This window comes from Piliocolobus tephrosceles, chromosome 16 (assembly GCF_002776525.5).
Source record: "Piliocolobus tephrosceles isolate RC106 chromosome 16, ASM277652v3, whole genome shotgun sequence".
Taxonomy (NCBI): domain Eukaryota; kingdom Metazoa; phylum Chordata; class Mammalia; order Primates; family Cercopithecidae; genus Piliocolobus; species Piliocolobus tephrosceles.
This window is the reverse complement of record NC_045449.1, coordinates 16,715,510-16,737,641: the sequence shown is the minus strand read 5'-3', so window position 1 is coordinate 16,737,641 and position 22,132 is coordinate 16,715,510. Positions and strand designations below refer to the sequence as shown.

Here is a 22,132-nt window from a genome sequence, read left to right as displayed (position 1 = left end):
TCTGTGTCTCTTCACCTCGTCTTCCCTCTATGCGTGACTCTGTGTCCAAATTTGCCCTTTTATAAGGACATCAGTCATATTGAATTGGGCACCGCCTACTGACCTCATTTTTCATTTTAACTTATTTCTGTAAGACGCTATCTCCAAAAAAGATCACATCCTCAGGCACTGGGGCTAAGGACATCAACATAGGAATTTCAAAGGACAAATTCAACCCATCACACAGGCCCTCCCCGAGGCCACCTCTGCATCATCTTTGTCTACAGGCAAGTTGGCATCTAAAAAGTGTCTGCCCAAGACATGCGTCTGGCCCATGGTACAGCCAGTCCACAGCCAATGGTGAGGTCCGGGTGGCATTGTTTCCTCCCCGCCATGCCTCACGCAAGCAGCTGCCTTCTTATAACAGGGTGGACACAAATCTCGGAACTGGTGCAGACACTTACTGGCTGTGGGTGAAGTAGCCCCACGTCAGTGTGCTGCAAAGATGCGGCTTAGAATGTTACGGTTTGTGTGAAAGATGCGCAGATTTCTATTCCTTCTGATCTGTAGTTTCAAGTTCTGCTTGTCTGAACCCAAGGGGCTCTGTAGGGTGCCTCTGGAACAGCCAAGGTGTTAGGGGTGCTGAAAACACAAGGTACCCAGGCTCAACCCCAGCTTCAATCACACAAATAATCTTGTTGACATGTTTTTTTGGTCAGTTTTTTAATTGATTTTTTGTATAAATTTTTAAGAGAGGGATCCTTTGGCAGAAAGAAAATCTGAAACTCTAAATACCTAAATACTGTCCATTTTATCCATGTGTTGTTGGTCCTACCCACCAAACATATCCTGATTCCATCCATTTGTCATGACTGCTTTAATCTGAGCTCCCATCATTTTTCACCTGGATTACTGTACCAGCCTCCCCGATGGCCTCCCCGCTGCCACCTGGCCCTCTCCTCAGGGCTCAGCAAGATTTTTCTGAAAAGGACCTGGTAGTAAGCATCTTGGGCTTCGTGGACCCTGTGGTCTTTGTTGCACCAACTCAACAATTACTCAGCTCTGCCAATGCAGCCCCAAAGCAGCCACAGACAAGAAGTGAACACAGGGGAGGAACTGTGGCTCCAATAAACCTTTATTCACCACGACAGGAGGGGGACTGCATCTGGATTGTGGGCCATAGTTTGCCAACCCCTGCCTGACTTCATGGCAACACTGACCTTCATATTTACGCCTCCTAAAAACGTGTAAGCTGAGTGCGGTGGCTCATGCCTGTAATCCCAACACTTTGAGAGGCCAAGGATGGAGGACTGCTTGGGGGCAGGAGGTCCAGACGAGCCTGGATAACACAGCAAGATCCCGTCTCTACAAGAAATCATTTCAAAAGCAGCCAGGCATGGGGGCCCACACATGCAGTGCCAGCTACTCAGGAGGCTGAGGTGGGCGGATCGCTTGAGCCTGGGAAGTCAAGGCTGTAGTGAGCTGTGTTTGGGCTACTGCACTTCAGCCTGAGTGATGGAGCAAGACTCTGTGTGTGTGTGTGTGTGTAAAGGTTGTGTACAAGACACACCTTTAATTAATCACAGCCAGCCCTCAAATAATCTGTATAGTGTAGGACCCTTACAACTCTACACTCCCCACTCTTCTCCCCACCCATCTTTTGTTTTCTTTCTTTCCATGGATTCTGCAACCATCTTCCTCTCCTCACTGACTCTGCATGAAGGGGATTCCTGGTGGGGGAAGGGTAGCCGGTGAGAAATGAAGTACCAAGAAACTGGCAAAGTGTCTTCTGGCTGTTTGGGGACAGTCCTCGTGTCATCCCTGGCCTAGTCTCAAGGGTTCTGGGCCGGTCACCCTGCGGTGTCTGTGCTGTCTCTCTGGATCTGGCCTCCATGGGAAGGACCCTGGGAGACCCAGCAGAGTGGGGTGCCTGGGTTGACAAACATCCTCCAGTTCCTCTGGCTGTGTGGCTCAGGGATAGGCCCACACAGTGTGTCCAGGTGTGCCAGGCCACATCACCGCCCCCTTTGAGATGGTCCAGAGGACCTTGTGGTGCAAGCATGAAGCTTGACACCCGGAGCCTGGGACCAACTGCCCCTCCCTGTGTCCTGGAGTTGGGGTCCAGTCCTGAGAAGACTTTCAGTCACCTGTGGGTGCTGATGAGGGGAGGGAGTTTGTGGACTGAGAGGGGCTATTGCTAGGGGACTCTGAGCACCACCGCTCAGGGGTCTGGTCAGTGGGGGTCTGGTCAGCAGAGATTGAACTCTGGTGCTCAGACACAGAAAAGCTGGTCAGTGACCCTTTCTCCTTTTTCAGTTCTTGCCGCACGTGCAGAGAGAGGAACTTCCAGTGCCTGCTATGGAGCCAAAGCCCACAGCATGGGGAGGGCCCCATCCAGAGGCAGCACTGCAGTTAGAGGTAGCACCGGTACAGCCAAGGACCAGCCAAGCGAGGAGCTGCCAGACCTCATGCCACCTGCTGTGGCCACTGGCTTCAGCCCTGGAGCTGAGAGCGTAGCTGGAGATAGACGTGGCAGAGAGGAGATTGCGAGCAAGGCCCCAGCCAGCAGCTCCCATGCTGCCCCTAGTCCTGGGCATGGTGTGAGCCTTGGTGTCGGAGACCAGGGTGTGCAGCCTGAGTTCTATCTCACTAAAGAGAGGCAGGCCTCTTTTATTTACCAGAGCCACAGCCCTGCTGCATCGGGACCTTTTCACTCTGTTAGTGCTGGGGCTGTCTATCTGCAAGCTGGAGGTGCTTGAGAGCAGGAAAAGGAGCCTGTGAGGAAGGGTTCCAGCAGCTCCTCCTGCTCCCAGAGGCGGCCTCCTCCTCCAGGCATGGAGGTCTCTCTGCTACTGGGCTTCTGGACTATTTGCCCCTGATTTGCTCCCTGGGACGGGCTCTTCTTAACAGGCAGGCAAGGGGCGCGGGGACCAGGTGGGGGAGCTTCAAAGGGTACAGCACCAAATTTTCCAAACTCAGCAGTTGTGCCCCAGGGTCTCCAATCTGTCTTCTGCCCTAGGATTTATTCATACTGTTGTTAAATTACCATTTTATACAAATGACGTTTAAATAAAGTTTGATTTCTGAAACTTCATGCCTTTTTGAACTCCCTAATGTTAGATGGTGTTTTTGAGGCGATCCTAAAATCTCTGATAGTTGAGTCTTGTCGTGGTTGTTTGTGTGACTGAGTTACCACCAAATCAACTGTTACTGGAAACCTTTCAGGTATGGCTTTTAAAAGACCTTGACCTACTCTTGCCTGTTTTGACCCTCCAGTTTATTGTGGAAAGAAGGATCATGTAGTTTCATGTCTCTGGCAGATCAATCACTTTCCTCTGTCCGTAGCAGGGAGAAGTCATGGCACCCCAGAGGGTTACTGGGAGGAGGAGGTGACGAGGTGTATGGAATCTGGCCCTGCCATGCAGACCCTAGCACGTTACACCCTAGCTGAGTCCCCTGCTAAGGAAGGGGCACGCCCTCTGCCCTCTGCCCTCAACTGTCAGCCACCCATCCCCCACCTGCATCCCCAGGACTGCCCCAGATGCGGAGGTCTGCGATTGGGGAGGACACATAGATGTTCTGATGCTAGCTACGGGTCCTGGGGTGGGGGTGGTGACAGTGACAAGGATCTGGGTGCATACATGAGTTGGGCAGCCAGGCCTGGCCAGCAGTGACACATGCATCCACACATTAGTGCACTCACATACATGTGCATGCTCACCTGCACAAACACGCTGCACACACGCATGTTGTAACTTCAGGGACGGGAGGATGCTGATTCCGGGCCCTGCTGACCCAGGCAGGAGCCCTCTGTAATGGGTGCCATGACTGACTCCACAATGTCACTGGTGCTGCGTACCCTCCCGCCTACCTGCCTGCCCTCTCTGTGTCTGGAGCTCTTGGAGACAAGACACACAGCGGTGTCTGGTTCTGCGTAGAGGAGGTTTTTGTAAGTGAGAGGCACAGCTAGATCAGCAGATTCAGGTGAGTGTGACCTGCTGTGTTCCCTCCCTGCTGACGTGGGACAGTTGCTACCTGGTGAGCAGTGCTGTCCTCTGGGCAGGTGCCGAGGAGGGCCATCCCTGAGCACTCACCAGGTGCCCATTCTGCACTGACTGTGTAGACAGTTGTTTCCTGCATCCTCACAGCAACTCTGTGGGGGTGGGTGCTGTCCCCAAATGCACCCGTTTGACAAGTGAGCTGTCTAGGGTCAGAGGAGCTGATACTGGCCCAGGGACCCAGACGTGAGCCTGGGATGTGCTCTCAGCCCTGCCCTGTGCAGTGCTGGACTCAAGCCCTGACCTCTGCGGCCTCCCTGCCCTGGATTCCAAATCTCCCTGGGGTTCCAGACTTCAGTGGGGCACAGCCTGGCCCTGGAAGAGGCACTAAAATGGAGGCCCTGTGGGTGGTGGGGAGGTGGGGGCTCTCAGTCCAATTCTGTGCCTTAAGCTGGGAGGAGGTCTCACCAACTCAGACTTCAGGTGTGGTCACTGATGATCCTTGTGGGACTCACTGGACACATGGGGTCCTGGGGGAGTGCGTCTCCCCCAGCCAGAGTGCGTGAGAACTGGAGTAGAACAGAGCAGTCACCAGATGTCTTGCTTCCTACAGAAAACTGGGCATCTTCATGGAGATCGATCTTATACAGATGTCCAGTCCTGACCCCATCTACCTCCAGGTGCCTGGAATAGTTCATCGTGAGCCCTTGACACTCGACAGGTGGACGCCGTTTGCCCTGCTGGGGCAGGTGTGTATCCATCTGAGAGCACTTGAGGACAATAGGCCTCTCTTTCCAGGTTGCCCTGTGCTCAAGTCCTCAAGAAGGAGCCCACCCCAGGTGGGATGCCAGGACTCCAGAGACTGAGGAAGCAGTGGGGTCACTGGGTCTGGCCCCCTGTCACCTGGAAGGGGTGGTAGAATGGGGCTCCTCGGGCCGGAGGGTGTCTTAGGGGTGTGGCAGGAGTGGTTTGGGTGTTGTCTGGAGCATCGGGTACAGCAGAACCACTGGATGACTTGGTCTTGTGGGATGGTGATGGATGAGGTCATGGATACCCTGCATGTACATGGGTGAGGGGACATTATTGAAAAGTATGAGCAGGTACAGGTGGGGCCACTCCCTCAAGAGAGGTGGGGCCTCTCCTCCCTTGCTGTGCCTGGTCAAAGGCTCCTGGGATCCCTAAGATCACAGGGCCAGGACAGGCTGTCCATGCCCTCAGGACTGAAAGCGCCTCACCTTGCTCCCTCTCCCTGGCCCCCTCTGGGTCACAGGGACACGGAGCTGGGTCAACAGTGGACATGGAGCATAAGCCTGTTGACATCTGGGAATTCACTGATCGCCTCGGAATTGTATGGTGAGTCCTCTGTCCCCTGACACATCGGTCTCACCTCAGGGACAGGTTTTGTTTTTAGAAAGATTCTCTGAGGCAGGACATGTCTCCCTGGCTCGTGCCAACCTCCTCTCCGGGATCAGAACTCCTCCCTGCCTCTCCTGCAGGTCCAGCCAGTGGTCAGGGTTAGGGCAGAGCCTTGAGGCCCATCTAGGGAGCCTGGCAGAGCCGGTGGGACAGAGAGGGGGCTGGATCTGACCCCTGAGCTCTCAGCACTTAGGTCTCCACATCAGCAGGAGAAGAGGGGGCAGCCTGTGGGTCTGGCCCTGTCCCCTTGGGGGCTGCCCTGATGAGATCTGGGGGTGGTGACCACAGGCTAGGGGGCCCCTGGCCAGGCCGGAGGGCCATTGCATAGCAGGTCTCCGAGGGCTCAGGGGACCCAGCTGAGGCATACTTGTAGGGAGGGGCATGGGGACATCAATGGCTGTGACCGTGGGAGGCTAGGGAAGAAGAAGGGGAGGGCCTGGCCTTGGCATCTCACAATGAGGCCAGGGAGCAACAGAGTGTGCAGCTGAAGGCCCCGGGAGTGGTGCTGGGAAGGGATCTGGGCCTGGTAAGGGGAGCCCAGCCTGGAGTCAGCCCCTCAGGACTCACAGGATTGAGAGAGGGAGGAGTCTGGGGAAGAGGGGTGGGGTGAGCCCGTGAGACCTGCCACTTCTGGGATGCACCTGAACCAAGCCAGCCCAGGGTGGAGCTGACAGCCTTGGGAGGATGACAGATGGGGCGGGCAGGGAACAGTGGTATATCTGGGACCCCTCAGTTGGGGGACTTGGTCAGTCCCCAAGGCTCTGCGTAGCCCTCCAGAGACTCTGGTTCCCGCTGGCTCAGTCAGCACTGTGCAGGGTAGATGGGGGTGCTGAGTCGGTGCAGGTAGGACAGCCAGGCACCCCATGTCCTGGCTGCTGCAGTGGCTGGAAGGAAGCTGAGGGATGAAGGCTGACTGCCCTGAGAGCCAGCTTTGGCTGGAGGCGGGGCGGTGGGGCCATCCCCACTGTCGGCAGGGCTCTTGGTCACCCTTGTCAACCCAGGCTTCTCCCCAGCAGGCTGGGAAGCCCAGTGAGACACCTGGGGGTCTCATGCCTAGGCGGTGACAGGAAGAGGGTCACAGGAAGGCCAGGGTGGCTGGAGAGAGGGTCATGGTCTCTGGGCTGGGCAGGATGGGGGAAGATGGGCAACAGCCAGGGTCAACGGCCAGGCTGCAGGGAGAGAGAGGTGCACACTGGGAGGTCAGACCCTGCAAGGCCTGTGGGGAGTGTCAGGTGGGACGGGCTCCAGGTGCATCCTCTGGGCACTGGGCAGCTCTCAGGCCAGGCTCCCTGGACTCTGGTAGGTGATGTGGTCACTCCCAAGGCACTGCTATTAGTCAGGGCTCAGCCACCCACCCTAGGTGGCACCCATGCTGTCTCAGGACTGGACTTTCTCAGCTCCCACAGAGGGTGCTGCCTCCAGCCCAGGAGGGGCATTCCCATTGTGCAGCCTGACGCTCCTCACGGGCCCCAAGTGGCCCCCACCAGGCCAGCCTCACACTCCTTTTCCAGGGTTCTCATGGGGACCATGTGCCCAGCTCCGCAGGGAGGCCTTGCCTTCCTTCCCTGTGCCCTCCTCTCACCCTAAGGCTGAGACTTAGGGTGGATGGGAGGGGCTGGGGCCCTCTCAGGGAGGGAGACGGTTCCTGGCCTGGGCATGTCCTCAGCTCTGTCTGAGTTGTCTTACAGTGAGACGAAACTGGTTCCTGTCAGTGCCCTGGAGGTGAAGATAAGAGCCTGTGCCTGCTGCGTGTGAGGCTTCCCCAGGGACAGGGAATCAGGGCTGGTGGGCAAGGCAGAGGGGGCAGCCTGTGGGCCGAAGTTGTGGTGACTGGGAGTGACACTGTCACTGGGAGAAATGGCAGTTCCTGCTCCACCTGAACCCAAGATTCTGTCTCCATGGTGGTTCAATCAAAACCCAAACTAAGAACCACAGTCTTGCTCAGAAGTCACTGCCTTCTTGTTCCAGGACCCCAGCTGAAGGATTGGAAACAACCATAACTCAAGCTTTTTGTGGTCTGAAGATGCTGAGTCCTGCTATCAGGAGTCCAGGCAGCTGGTGCCCATTCTATCAGAGGGTCTCAGTCCCCCAGGGTTTGCCCTTTCCTGGCTCCTTCCAGTTCCTGGAGCCCAGGATCCAGCATCCATAGGCTGCTGCCAGAGGCCAGACACCTCCGCTAACTCCATCCAGGCTCATTTGATAGCAAAGAGATCAGGAAATAAAACCATTGACAAGTGGCTGAAGATGCTTGGAGACTAGCCAAAATATAAGAACCGCAAAAAGTAACATGGGGAGGGAGTGGCCCCGTGACTGCTCACTACAGAGCCAGGAGACAGGCGCCCATGGCCGTGACCTGGCACTGTCTGACTCTCAGCAGGTGGGTGGCACCCTGTCCCCACTCAGAGGACACCAGGCCTGGTTGCCAGCATTTTGCCCATCCATGCAAGCATCGCCTTTCTAGGAGAAAACCTAATACCAGGACCTGGGCCACCCCTAGCTCAGGGGTAGGGATGTGTCCTGGTGACCCGAAAAAAGGAATAGGTCCAGGTCAGAGTGCACAACCCTGAGTGCTCCTCCACACTTTCAATTGTTAGGGAGTGGTCTGCCTCTCCCTGGGATCCGAAAAAGGCTGGAGACTTCCAGAACCCTCAGGCTCTGATCCTCCCTGAGTTGCCCTGTGTCCTGTCTCACTAAAGCATTTTGTCTGTTTCTGTCTCGCAGGGTTTGGAGAGGAATTCCCCCTACTGGTGAGGGACGGGGCGTGCTCACTCCTTCTAGACATTGAGGAAGTCAAGGCTAAGAACCCGGGGGGATACAAGATAAGGCCCTCCCATACTGGGCCAGGGCAGGACAAATAGGTCAGGCCATGTCAGGAGCCCAGGACTCCAGCTGGAGGGAACATTGAGCCCGGGTTGGGGGTGGGGGCTGTGGTCAGACACACATCCTGGGCATAGATGGTGACTCAGGCACCACAGGTGCACTGGGCTCTGCTGACCCTCCCAGGTTTCAGAAACAAGGCATAAAAGGAGCTTTCTACAGAAGGAAACCTTCCTCCTTTCCTTCCAGAAGTGCTGATGGTGGGATGAATGCCATTTGGAGCAGGGAGTCTTTTGTGTGTTCTGAGGCTGCTTCCTCCTCTTGGCCCTGCCCTACAGGTCATGAAGGAGAAGGGCAAGAGGTCCCCACATGATGTTTAGAGAGCGATATGGAGTCAAGGCACGTGGTATTTAGAGAACGATTCAGTGTCAAGGCATTTCGGGGGCTGCAGGGGTCCTAGGGAAGATGGGCAATCCAGAGGGATGGGAGCTTCCCTAGGGCAGAGGCCAGGGTCACCCAGGCGGGCTGACAGAGCCACCAAGGGCTCTTCTGCCCAGGGAGCAGCCAGCATTATGGATTGAGCACCTCCCAGGTTCCCCTGGGCTGGGCTGGGGCATTTGGGGCCAGAACCCAGGTGGCTCCTGAGGAGACGCCAGGCAGCAAACAAAATAATGCAGAATGGTGAAAAGTTCTCTCCATGATCCATGGAGGCTGAGGTGGGCAGATTGCTCGAGGTCAGAAGTTTGAGAGGAGCCTGGTCAACATGACGAAACACTGTCCCTACAAAAAATATCAAAATTTGCCTTGCGTGGGGGTGTATGCCTGTGGTCCCAGCTACTCAGGAGGCTGATACGGAAATATCAAAGCGACTTGACTCAGGGTTCTGCTAGAAAATATTTAACCAAAATAAAATACCAGTTACCTTCAAAGGGCACACAACACTATTTTCAAAGGTAAACTAAGTTCAGAAACTTTAATATTTCACAATAGACATTTTCCTCAATTTCTAAAACTAGATACAGAATGAAAATGCTCAGTTTTCATATAATCGCTTTAGCCAGTCATAGACCTGTGTTTACAAAAGAAAGGCAACAGTGATCCTCTGTTTCAGCACAAAAAGATCTATATCTGCTGAAAATTCATTGAAAGCCTCTTTATATAACTGTATTTGTCCTTCACTTTCATAGATCACTGGATTTGGGTTCAGCAGTTTTAAAAAAATCTCTCTACCCATGTATGAATCCATATATGGATGTATCTATCTACATATGTAGATATGTATGAATGTTTGCATGTATGTGTGTACCTATCTATCTATGATCTATCTAGTCCCTTGGTTCTCATCTGTGATGCCACGATTCAATCAAAGAAAAGCAATATGGCATCACTGCTGTGACACGGTTATTCCACATGCAGTATAGCATAGGATTCGGTCAGCCTCCTCAACCATTTTCTTGTCTACTTGATTTTAGAGTTAGTTCTTACTATCAGGCAGCTACTAATTAGTTGATATTAAAACCAGCCCTTGTTTAGGCATTTTACTTCAATAATATAGTTTTTATTGTTTAGGCATTTTATAAACTTAACCTTTCTCTTGCTGTCTCTCCAGAAAGATGACAAGCTTGCATTTATAGTTTTGCAACTACAGATAATTGTACAAATAACTAAATATGTGGAATTGTTAATTTGTGTCAAGCACTGTACTACACATATTACATACATAATTTACTTATATAGCCACAGTATAAATTAGTTAGCATTATAATCCACATTTTTCAGATAAGGAAAATGAGGCACAGAGAATTTAAGAAATATATGTAATTTACACTAGTAGGACATAGCAAAACCCACATTTAAACCCACATTTCTCCCCAAAGAGCTTAACTTCCTAACTTTTTATGTTATACTGATTTGGTACTTATCACTTTTGAGTCTCAGTTTTCTCATCTAGGAAGTATACTACTTCATTTATTCATTAATTCTCAGTCGTTTGTCTACTATGTGCTAGGTTATATGGAGGTGCAGGCACAAGGATTAACCAGGAACAAAACAGACTGTGTATGCTGTCAAGGACATAACTTTCCAGTGAGAAGAGTCAGAGAGCCAGGAAATAAATGACTGTAACATGTCATGTGGTGACAAGAACTTTTATGAAAAATGAAGCAGGCTAGAGAGGAAGTGTTGTATTGGAAGCACTATTTTATACCATATGTGGAAAATTCTGCTAATGAGACATTGGGAAAGCAAGAAGAAGATTCTAGGCAAAAAGTAAGACAAATCTAAGGAGGAGGATGTTCTAGGAAGAATGTGTCCATCAGTGAGGCCAGAGCAAAGTGCACAAGGGGAGGATGGTAGACGACAGTTTCAGAGCAACGCCACGAACTAAATCATGCAGGGCCTTGGGAGACATTGTGGTCAGTTACTGTCCAACCAGGAGACTGAAACTGCATAGTAATTTGAATAAGGGAAATTGAATGTAAATAACTGTTAACTATTTCAGGGAATTATCTCTTAAAGCAGGGGTGTCCAATCTTTTGGCTTCCCTGGGCCACATTGGAAGAATTGTCTCAGGCCACACATAAAATACATGAACACTAATGATGGCTAATAAGCTAAAAAAAAAAAAAAAAGTCACAGGAAAACCTCATAGTGTTTTTTTGTTTGTTTTGGGTTTTTGTTGTTCTTGTTGTTCTGTTTTTTTTTTTTTTTTTTGAGATGGAGTCTTGCCCTGTTGCCAGACTAGAGTGCGATGGCACCATCTCAACTCACTGCAACCTCCGCTTCCTGGGTTTAAGGGATTCTCCTGCCTCAGCCTCTTGAGTAGCTCGAACTACAGTCACACGCCCAGTTAATTTTTGTCTTTTTATTAAAGACGAGGTTTCACCATGTTGGCCAGGATGGTTTTGATCTCTTGACCTCGTGATCTGCCCGGCTCAGCCTTCCAAAGTTCTGGGATTACAGGCATGAGCCACTGTACCCAACCTTGTTTTGTTTTTTGAGACAGAGTCTTACTCTGTCACCCAGGCTGGAGTGTAGTGGCATGAAATCTGCTGACTGCAACTCTGCCTCCAGACTCAATCGATTCTTGTGCCTCAGCCTCCTGAGTAGGTGGGATTACAGGCATGTGCCACCACACCTGGCTAATTTTTGTACTTTTAGTAGAGAGAGACAGGTTTTCACCATGTTGGCCAGGCTGGTCTTGAACTCCTGAACTCAGGTGATCTGCCTGCCTCGGCCACCCAAAGTGCTGGGATTACAGGCGTGAACCACTGGCACCCAGCCAAAAAGCTCATAGTGTTTTAAGAAAGTTTACAAGTTTGTTTTGGGCCTCATTCAAACCAGCCCTGGGTTGTGCGTTGGACAAGCTTGTGAAAGGCCAAGCAAACACACACACAAAATAGGGACAGTAAATTCAGGGAGCTGCCACTGCACTCTCCGGGGCTTCAGGCAAGCACTGCAGGAAGAAACAAATCTGGAAGAATTTCCCACAAACACCAGAGCTGAGTGCTAGACCTCCTTGGAGAGGGTGAGGATGTGGCCTGCTTGACAACAAAGAATTTTGCTGAGTTTCTACACTGACAAAACACTGGGAAGCTGCTCCCCTAGGTGCTGCCTGTGACCTGCTCTGTCCCCAGAGAGGTGATTGGCCACTGTTGGCTGCTGTCCCCTACAAGAGCAAGGTAAGAGGAGCACTCAGAACTAGAAAGAGCCCCAACCTTCTCCAGTGTCCCTCTAGCAGATGCTGCAGATGAAGTTTCACACTGTGCCGCAGACAAGGCAAAGCCAGCAAGCAGGGTAAAGGGAGGAGGTTTGGAACTGATGGTAATCAGCTCAACAGTGCAAGAAAAATTAGTTTTCTTTTGGAAAACATCACTGATCATTAGAGAAATGCAAATCAAAACCATAATGAGATGCTACCTCTCACACTAATCAGAATGGCTATTACTAAAAAGTCAAAAAATAACAGATGCTGGCAGCGTTGTGGAGGAAAAAGGAACACTTACGCACTGTTGGTGGGAGTGGAAATTAATTCAGCCATCGTGGAAGACAGTGGTGATTCCTCAAAGACCCAAGACAGAAATACCATTCAATGAAGCAATCCCATTACTGGGTATATACCCAAAGGAATATAAATCATTTAATTATGAAGACACATGCATGTGTATGTTCTTTCCAGCACTAGTCACAATAGCAAAGACATGGAATCAACCCAAATGCCCATCAATGATAGACTGGATTAAAAAAATGTGGTATATATACATCATGGGGTCCTATGCAGCCATAAAAAAGAACGAGATCATGTCCTTTGCAGGGACAGGGATGGAACTGGAGGCCATTATCCTTAGCAAGCTTATAAGTGTGAGCTAAATGATGAGAACACATGGACACATAGAGGGGAATGACAAACACTGGGGCCTTTCGAAGGGTGGAGAGGTGGAAGGAGGGAGAAGAGCAGGAAAAAAAAAAAACTAGTGGGTACTAGGCTTAATACCTGGATGATGAAAGAATCTATACAACAAACCCCCATGATACAAGTGTACCCACGTAACAAACCTGCATATGTACCCTGACCTTAAAAGTTAAATTTTTTTGAAAAAAGATGAGTTCTGCCCTTGTTCAAAGAATTTGAGCCAAAGAGCCAAAGGGTGACATTTTAAATATTTTCGAAAAATCAGCTAGGTGGCTTCATGGAAAGACAAAAGGAACAATAGAAGGAATAAAAAGCATCTAGAAGGACAGGCTACTAATCGAGACCTGAGATGATAGATGGGCAGGGGTGGTAGCAGTAGACCGGTAAGAGATGCTTGGATTCACAATATGTTTTTGTTTGTTTGTTTGTTGTTTTGAGACGGAGTTTCCTCTGTTGCTCAGGCTGGAGAGCAGTGGCACAATCTCGGTTCACTGCAAGCTCCTCCTCCTGGGTTCACGCCATTCTGCTGCCTCAGCCTCCCCAGTAGCTGCCACAACAGGCGCCCGCCACCGCTCCCGTCTAATTTTTTTGTATTTTTAGTAGGGACGGGGTTTCACCGTGTTAGCCAGGATGGTCTCGATTTCCTGACTTTGTGATCCGCCCGCCTCGGCCCCACAAAGTACTGGGATTACAGGCGTGAGCCACCGCGCCTGGCAGGATTCACAATATGTTTTAAAAGAATCACAACACTATCTACTGATAAAATGGTTTGGCGTATGAGAGAAAGAAAGTAGTCCCAGAGGATTCCAGATTTCTTATGGAAGAATGGAAGTGACATTTACTGGATGGTAAAGACTGAATAAAAGTGAAAAACAGTGAGCTTCTCACTTCAAGAAAAACTGACAATATCCTGTATGTCAGTGATAAAATTTAAAATCTGAATTAAAAAAAAGAATTTTCAAAAACTTTTATCAACTATTTGAGCCAGACTGCTGTCCAAACACCTAAAGATCTTTCTGGTTAGGGTGACCATGATTTAACAAAGCTGTTGTTTATTTTACATTGTATAATGAAATGTGCCAACATTTAAAAGATGTGCTTAACTCCGTGAAACAATGTCTAATGAATGATATTATCAAATTGGGCATGGGTAAAAATTATAAGTGTAAGATAGAACAACAGATTTTAGAGTAAAATTAATCTTTTTAAAATCTTAAAGAGTTTTAGGAGTTTTCATATTTAAGTTTCCAGATTCCACATTACAGCTAACTTTTAAGAAACTACCCCTTTAAAATTTTCAGTGTAGTATCAAAAGATTGTCCCCCATTACCTGAAAAGGTTATTAAAATACTTCTCCTTCTAACTATTTTTCTGTCAGACCAGACTTTTTCCATACACTTGTTTAAACTCAATAACATATTTTAACAGATTATATGTGGAGTTAAATATGATAATCCAGCTACAATCTATTAAATCAGATATTAAGGAGCTTAATAAAACTAATATCACTCTTCACATTAAATTTTGTTTAATTTTTCATGCAAATGTGTTACTTATGTTAACACATAATGAGTTTGTCATCATTGCTTTGAATCAACTCATATACTTCTTTCAAGTTATCAGACTCAATTTTAATACGGTAAATACCTAAACATATAATGCAGATAAATCAAATGACTTCGTGGCCCCCAATAATTTTTAAGATTTTAAAGAGTTCCTGATGCCAAAAATTTTGAAAACTTGTCTTTATTCTTTTGTACTGTAATTTGTATTCCATTTTCAAGACTACATACTTGCTGTCCAGAAAGATTCAAGTTGACAGAAAATTGAAAACTAACCATAAACTCAATACAGAGAACATTACTAAATTAATAAAAATGTGTATTTATCTCTCTTTTAAAATTTGTGTCATGTTTGACTAGAAGAACCTTACTTACATTATCGATCCTATTTTTTTCCCCTTTACCTCTGAATTTGGAAATATCATGCAGAGATGTACCTTTAACAACTCTTTCAAATTTTGTTTATATCGTCAAGGGCTACCAAGGATCACATTTATCCAAAAATGTAAAGAAAGAAATGATAGAAACACAATATTTGTCCCTTGGGAACTATGGGTTTAAGTTCTGAAAGGAAATGTCTAGTTGTCTTAATGTAAATAAGAATTTGCTTTTTTCTGCTAGAAGGTATAGTATTCCACCTTGTGCTACTCATGTTATTTGCCTTTCATGAATTTCTGTCCTTCCCTATTTTCAGAGCACATCCATTTCCTAACATCTTCATATTTCTACTGCATCCATCCGCTAAGCTTACCCTAACTTGTAAAATAACACAATGCCTTGGAAATGAGAACAAAAAACATGGACTCCCCCAAGTCAGCAAGGTGAACTTTCACTCTTAATTTAAATTTAGACTGTAATCATACGCAAAAAATATGAATACACTGCTTAAATGAAACAATCAACTATAAATTTAATACCCAGGTCAAAATCATCATGAAATATACATCTATAAATTCAATATCCAGATCAAGTTTCCTCAACAGTCTAGAATTTCCCATCTGCCATTTCCCCAATCACAATTTACCCTCAATAGTAGTCGCTGTGCAATCTCCTACCACTTTCTCAGGTGCTTTTTGTTCCCTTTTCTCGGCATTTCTTGCCTTCTTTTGATGAATGTAGATTTTCTTAAACATTCATTTTATTCCCTTTGGTTTGGAATTTATACACTCTTACTCTCTTGTTACAAATTTACTAGAAATTACAATATATTTTTTGACTTATCAAAATTTAATAGTTATTAATACTTTTACCATTATTCTGGAAAATGCAAGGAAGGACCTTATCCCTTCTTTTTTTTTTTTTTATTTTTGAAGCAGTCTCACTGTGTCACCCAGGCTGGAGTGCAAGTGGCTTGATCTTGGCTCACTGCAACCTCTGCCTCCTGGGTTCAAGTGATTCTCCCGCCTCAGCTTCCTCCCAAGCAGCTGGGACTAGAGGCGCCCACCACCACGCCCAGCTAATTTTTGTATTTTTAGTAGAGACAGGCTTTCACTATGTTGGCTAGGCTTGTGTTGAATTCCTGACCTCATCATCTGCCCGTCTCGGCCTCCCAAAGTGCTGGGATTGCAGGCATGAGCCACTGTGCCCAGCCCTGTGATCCCTTCTCACATGTACTTGTACTTGTGTGTGAATTGGGTCTGTGCTGTGTATTTAATATCCCCAAGGTGTTGCTGTTTCAGTCCATTTGTGTATTGTCAAGATATCTGCCACTTCTGCTGCTCTCCATTCATCCCTGAATCCTTGAAAACATTTATTTGTGATCATTTTGCTTTTTCTTCTCAATAAACACGCTTTAGAATTTCATTTAGGATCTATCTGCTGATAAAAAAAAATTACGTCAGTTTTTACGCATCTGAACATGTTTTAATGTTATCTTTGTTTTTAAAAGATACTTTTGTTGTGTAGGGAATTTTTTGACTAGCGATTAGTATCTTATATCACAGCGAAGCTCTACTAATTTCTACTTCTTGGTTTCCTGCAGCTTCATTACCAGGAGTTTGTCTTTCTGAAATTGCAGGTTATTATATTTCATTAACTTTAGAAAATTCTCAGCAATTGGGTCTTTAAATATTTTTCTGTCCCATTCTTATTTTCCTCTCTTTTCTTCAGTGTATATTAGATTTTATTATTAAATATCCTCAGTGACTCTTAAAACTCTTGTATCCATATCTTTATGAATGTATGTATAAACATGCATATTTTTCTGGTTAGTTTCTTATGATATCAATTATAATCCACTGCTTCTTTATTCAGTTGTCTCATTTGCTGTTAAACTCATCTATTGAGTCACCTTTTTCTTCCTCACATTTTAGTCTTAGAATTTTTGTTTTTTTACCCTAATCTGTCACTTTTATAGTTTCCACTTTCTTCTTGAAATTTCCAAGCTTGACTTCATGTCTTTGAATATAATAATTCTAGTTGCTTTGAGACATTTTTTTTCCTCCTTGGCGTCTGTTTATTCCTTCTCACAGTGTCTTTTTTCTTCATTGACCCTCGTATCTTTGAGCAAATGTACAAAAGATAGTGGGTGAACAACTGGTTTTGGCCGTCTTTAGAGGCCCAGATAATGTTTTCTTTCTCAAATGATTGCTATTGGCTCATGCCAGAAGGATAAGGACAGTCAAGTCCTGAATTACTTTCATAAAAATTTGGAGTTGGAACCTTTTCGGGGCACTCAGGTGGAGAGCAGCCAGCCTGCTGTGGTGACTGGGTGAATTCTAGTTCCTTCTCACTGCTTTAATGCACCAGCAGCCTTTAATATCCATGACCAAACCCGAGGCCTCTGCAAGACTAGCAGAGGTTTAACACAACCTGGTAGATATCCCATCTGAAGTAACAAATGGCTCCAGGGCAAAGCAGCTCTTATTTCTCTAGATGCTGTTTCTCTCCAAATCTCAGCCTGACAATTCTTGGCTGTGCATTAATTTAGTGTTAAAAAAATTAAATTATTACCTCCGATATTTATTTATTTATGTATTTATTTATTTGTGATGGAGTCTTGCTGTCACCCAGGCTGGAGTGCAGGGGCACAATCTCGGCTCACTGCAACCTCCGCCTCCGAGAATCAAGGGATTCTCCTGCCTCAGCTTCCCAAGTAGCTGTGACTGCAGGAGCATGCCACTACTAATTTTTGTATTTTTAGTAGAGACAGGGTTTCGCCATATTAGCCAGGCTGGTCTCGACCTCCTGACCTCAGTGATCCACCCGCCTCGGCCTCCCAAAGTGCTGGGACTATAGACGTGAGCCACCGTGCCTGGATCTGATTTGTTTTAAAATGTTATTTTACATACAAAAACTAATTTAAATTATTCCAGGGTACCTAGTCTGTCTTTATCGGAAGCCTAAGTCTGACATTTATTCATCATAAAAGACGATATTTGAAATTTTCTCACTTGTGATGTTTTGTTGTCGACCTCACAAAGTTATCTTATAAAAATGTTCTTGATTATGTCTAATAATAATTTTGACAAATAATTTTTTCTTTGTGCCATTCTTGAAACTTTTATGTTGTAAATGGTTAGATGAAAGGAACTATTTTAAACTGGTGTTACAAAGCAGTGCTTACTAAGGATCTATGTGTTAAAAGAGAAATGGCAATATTTGTCAAAATGTCTATGCAAGTACCTAATTTGAATGTATGCTATACTGCAAATAAAATGTTTCTATTTATAAATGTCTTATTTTTTGTCACAGCATAGAATGGAGTGGAGAAGGAATAAAGAAATCTGTAACTGTTGTCATCAATCAGTTGTAAACCCCAGCCTCCAAATTATGTTATTAATCGTTGGTACTGAGAGTTCACAGTGAAATAGAACAATCAGAAAACATAGGCAAATAAAATTGTTAAAAACTCATCTCTATGATATGCCATGTTCTGAATAGGCAGTTTCTGAGTGTCTGGGCAATCTGTACAAGAAAGAGAGTTGTTATTTGGTCAAGGACACATGCATTTTTCAGTCTAGAAGAATGTCATCATTTTCTTGAATTGCAGTGTTCCCACTCTGTATCAAACAGCAAATACCTCTGATTCCTAAGTCAACAGCATAGTTATTACTTGATTTTTTTCCAAGTGAATAAAATGAAAAATAAATTGTTATGTCACAGTCCCAAAAAAACTACTGGTATATGGAATAGTTGAGATGATAGAACATGATTTTACAACTCCAAACTGAAAATACCTATCCAAGCAGTTGCATCCCTGAAAAACTATTATATTGTCTGGCAAAAGACTCTCTCAGGATAGGAAGTTTTTATAGATTTTTCTAGAAATAGAGACAGGGATTAAATTGTATGTGGCCCCAAGAAAAGGAATCAGAATTGAGTATCGTCAATGATTGCTTATGGGCTTGAGAATTAAGAAACAAAAGGTCCCTCCCCACAGGTACTAACAGTTACATAACCGCCGGGTGCCATGGAACTAATTTGACATATTGAAATAATTTTCTATAATCAGATTTGTTTACGACAAATCAAATTATAGCTATCAAATTCACACTTACGTAAGTTACAAGTCAAATCTTATTTTAAAGTACATTCAAACTCTTTGAAGATTTATCTTAACAATGACAAAGCAATTGACTGGGAAGTAGTATTGTTAACCATTCAACTGACTATTTGACCTAAGAATACTGTATGGACATATATTTAACTTATATTGAAACAAATGAACATGTTTGTTTATACCATATAGTTATAGTTTTATTTGATTTTTTAAATAATTCAACCAAAACCATCAATCCTGAAGTATCAAACTCCAGTGACTTCAGCAATTCTACTTTTGAATTCAGTGATTTGGTAACAAATGTAAGTAAAATAATTTTGGCCAGGCGCGGAGGCTCACACCTATAATCCCAGCACTTTGGGAGGCCGAGGCAGGCGGATCACAAGGTCGGGAGATCAAGACCACGGTGAAACCCCGTCTCTACTAAAAAAAAAAAAAAATAAGCTGGGCGCGGTGGCGGGTGCCTGTAGTCCCAGCTACTCTGGAGGCTGAGGCAGGTGAATGGCATGAACCCGGAAGGCGGAGCTTGCAGTGAGCCAAGATCGTGCCACCACACTCCAGCCTGGGCAACAGAGTGAGACTCTTGTCTCAAAAAAAAAAAAAAAATTAATAATAATAATAATAATAATAATTTCATGCTAACCCTCTCCATTTATTTCAGAATCAGAACATTTTATCTTGGCTGATTATTAAGTAATGTTCTCAGTATCATCTAATATTTATGTTCTTTGCAAATGCAAGCACTGAACACTGATGTTTTAAATAACATCTCGTTTTAAAAAATCATGTATCTTTCACGCATCTGTAACCATCTGATCAATGATCGGAAAACAGGAAATTGAGTATTTCTGGAGAAAAAAAATGTTGGAAACCAAGTTTTATTTAACAAAATTAAGTGATTTAAGCAGAGATAGATTTTGAACTTAATTCTACAGTACGTTTCACAACAAATTTCCTTGTATTAATAGTAGGCCATTTCACACACAGAGCAAGTTCGAGCATCGCAGAACACAGCTAATTCTGCTAATGTATCACAATCACAGAAATACCTGTGGCTAAATAACCTTGTCCTATTTTCATGAAAATGAACAGTGTTCAATAACTCTCAAAATATTTTATTTCATGCTGATTCAGATGTTTTCTAACCATTTTTTTCTGTGACGTTGCTTCCACAGTAACATAGAATGCTTTTAAAAAGACAAATGTAGTTTGTTTTCATGTATCTTTTTCAGATACTCTCCTTCTTAAGAAAGCATGGTGACTTGCAGTTATTACCATGCGTTTTTTTTTTTTTTTTTTGGCTAAAGGATATAATTTGTTTTAAAAAGCCAATCTGAACACTGTCCTATGTGTATATAGGGTGGCCATGCTGTTAAATTTGCACATAGAGACTGTCAGTGACTAAGAATGACTCAAATTGCAACCTCCTGTTTTAATGTTGCAAAGGTTGCCTATACCTGATGGTGTGTTAAATACCCACAGCTTACACGGAGGGAACAATGGACCTTTTCACTGGGTGGTGGTGCAGTTGTGCTTCCAGAATCTTCATCCACTTTACTTCATAGTACAATAAGATGAAAACAAAACACAAACCACCTGATTTCCAAGAGCTTATTTAAAACCAAAACCACGTGAAACTTAATTCAATTTATTACAGTTAGTATAGTACACGTTAGATATGGTTGACATATCTGCAGTAAGTCATTCAAGTCTAGTAAATATCCAGATGATAACATCTGTTTAAGAGTAGCATTGATAATCATATAGGAGGTCATGTTAGTGTTCCACAACAAATTAAAGAGATGAACTCTATGAAATTATCTATGCTACTGTATATAACTCTATATAACAGATGGGAAAACTTGGGTAATACTCAGTGCAGATACTGACTTGTGTTCCTGACTCATAGGCGGTGCTCAGATACATTTAACCCACTGTCTGACAGTGTGAATGAACGTGTGCTGTAAGTGAACCCCTTTTGGGCATGAGGTTAATTATTTTCTGTACGAGTACATTAAATCATTTTGTTTTCCAAGTAAAAATGAAGCCTTCAATTTGATCGAATAAAATACAAGACGTGCACCACCATGCCCGGCTAATTTTTTGTTTATTTTTCTATAGGCAGGGTTTCACCATGTTGCCCATGCTGGTCTGGGATTCCTGAGTTCAAGCCATCCACCTACCTTGGCCTCCCAAAGAGCTGGGATTACAGGTGCAAGCCACTGCAACTGTCCTAAAATACAGATTTTGCTTAATTTCTGCACTTGATGTTCTGCTACAGACATTTGCTTGGAAATACAATATAGTTAGCTGAAGCCTTTTCATGGGGAAATAAGATCAGTAAGTACTCCAGGATTTTAAACTAGAATGCAAAAGAAAATATTTTTTTAAAATGTAGGGTAATATAAATCCTTTATATTTAACTGCTTTTTTTTACAAGCAATAATAGTTATCATTAACCAATTAGTTTATGCCAAGTTCACCTGTGTTAATACACATAAACTTCTATGAAGTTCTATAACGCCAAATAAAAAAGCAACATTTAGGTTTAATATGTATTTTATATAGGCGTTAACTCAACATTACAGGATTGCATTTACAAATTTTCTTGACTCTAACCATGAAGTTACATTAAAAGACTAAGGCAATTTAATTGTTTTTGGGTTTTTTATATTAAGGAAACCTAAATTTGTTTGAGTGAATTAATTGAATTAATTACATTTTCTTATCGGCTTATCAGTTTACCCCATCTTTGTTAAAATAACATGCACTGCCCTACAAAATGAATGCCGTATTCACAATCATGTTTCTGCCACATTCTTAAAGATTTGGGGAAACAAATGCAATCTAAAATCAGAGACTCCATGTTCAATGCCAAAGCTACACACCTCTATTTTTTCCCCAATGAGCCTCTTGGAAAAGTCTTTGAATTACATATCAAAGTGCGCTTCAAGGAAATGCGATCTTTTCGTTTACAGCTGGTGAACAGCATGCAATCTGATAGCACCGTCACTAACAATCAGAGACTGCTCTGGATCTAAGTACTAAAAATGAATCACACTGCAATCGCAAAACATATGGAAGTGGGAATTTATTGAACAAAGTTAGGCCTAGACTCTAAAGCAACATTTGATTCTTTAGCTCCAAGACGACGACGTTTAAACATCAGTATCACTGTTGTTTCTTTCCCCCCCAACTCTTCTCCCACACTGCCTTCTTCTTCCCCACCACCTTCTCCCACCGTCTTTCCCCGCTCCCTCCCTCCGCCCTCCCCTCTTCTCCCAGCACTGTCTTCTCTCTCAGCCCGTCTTCCTGCCTTTTTCTTCCCCTCTCCCCACCTCGTTCCCTGCTTCATCCTCTTCTCTCCCACCGATCTTTTTCCCCTCTCTGTCTCTTTCCCCAACGTCGTCTTCGCCACTTTCCCCTCCCTTCTTCTTTCCCCCCACCC

The 22,132-nt window shown here is 45.1% G+C and overlaps 1 pseudogene; it reads left to right on the top strand.

Moving 5' to 3' along the window:
- The first annotated feature begins 300 nt into the window (after positions 1–300).
- LOC113220230 overlaps positions 301–22,132 on the top strand; it is a 22,942-nt pseudogene continuing 1,110 nt past the window's right edge.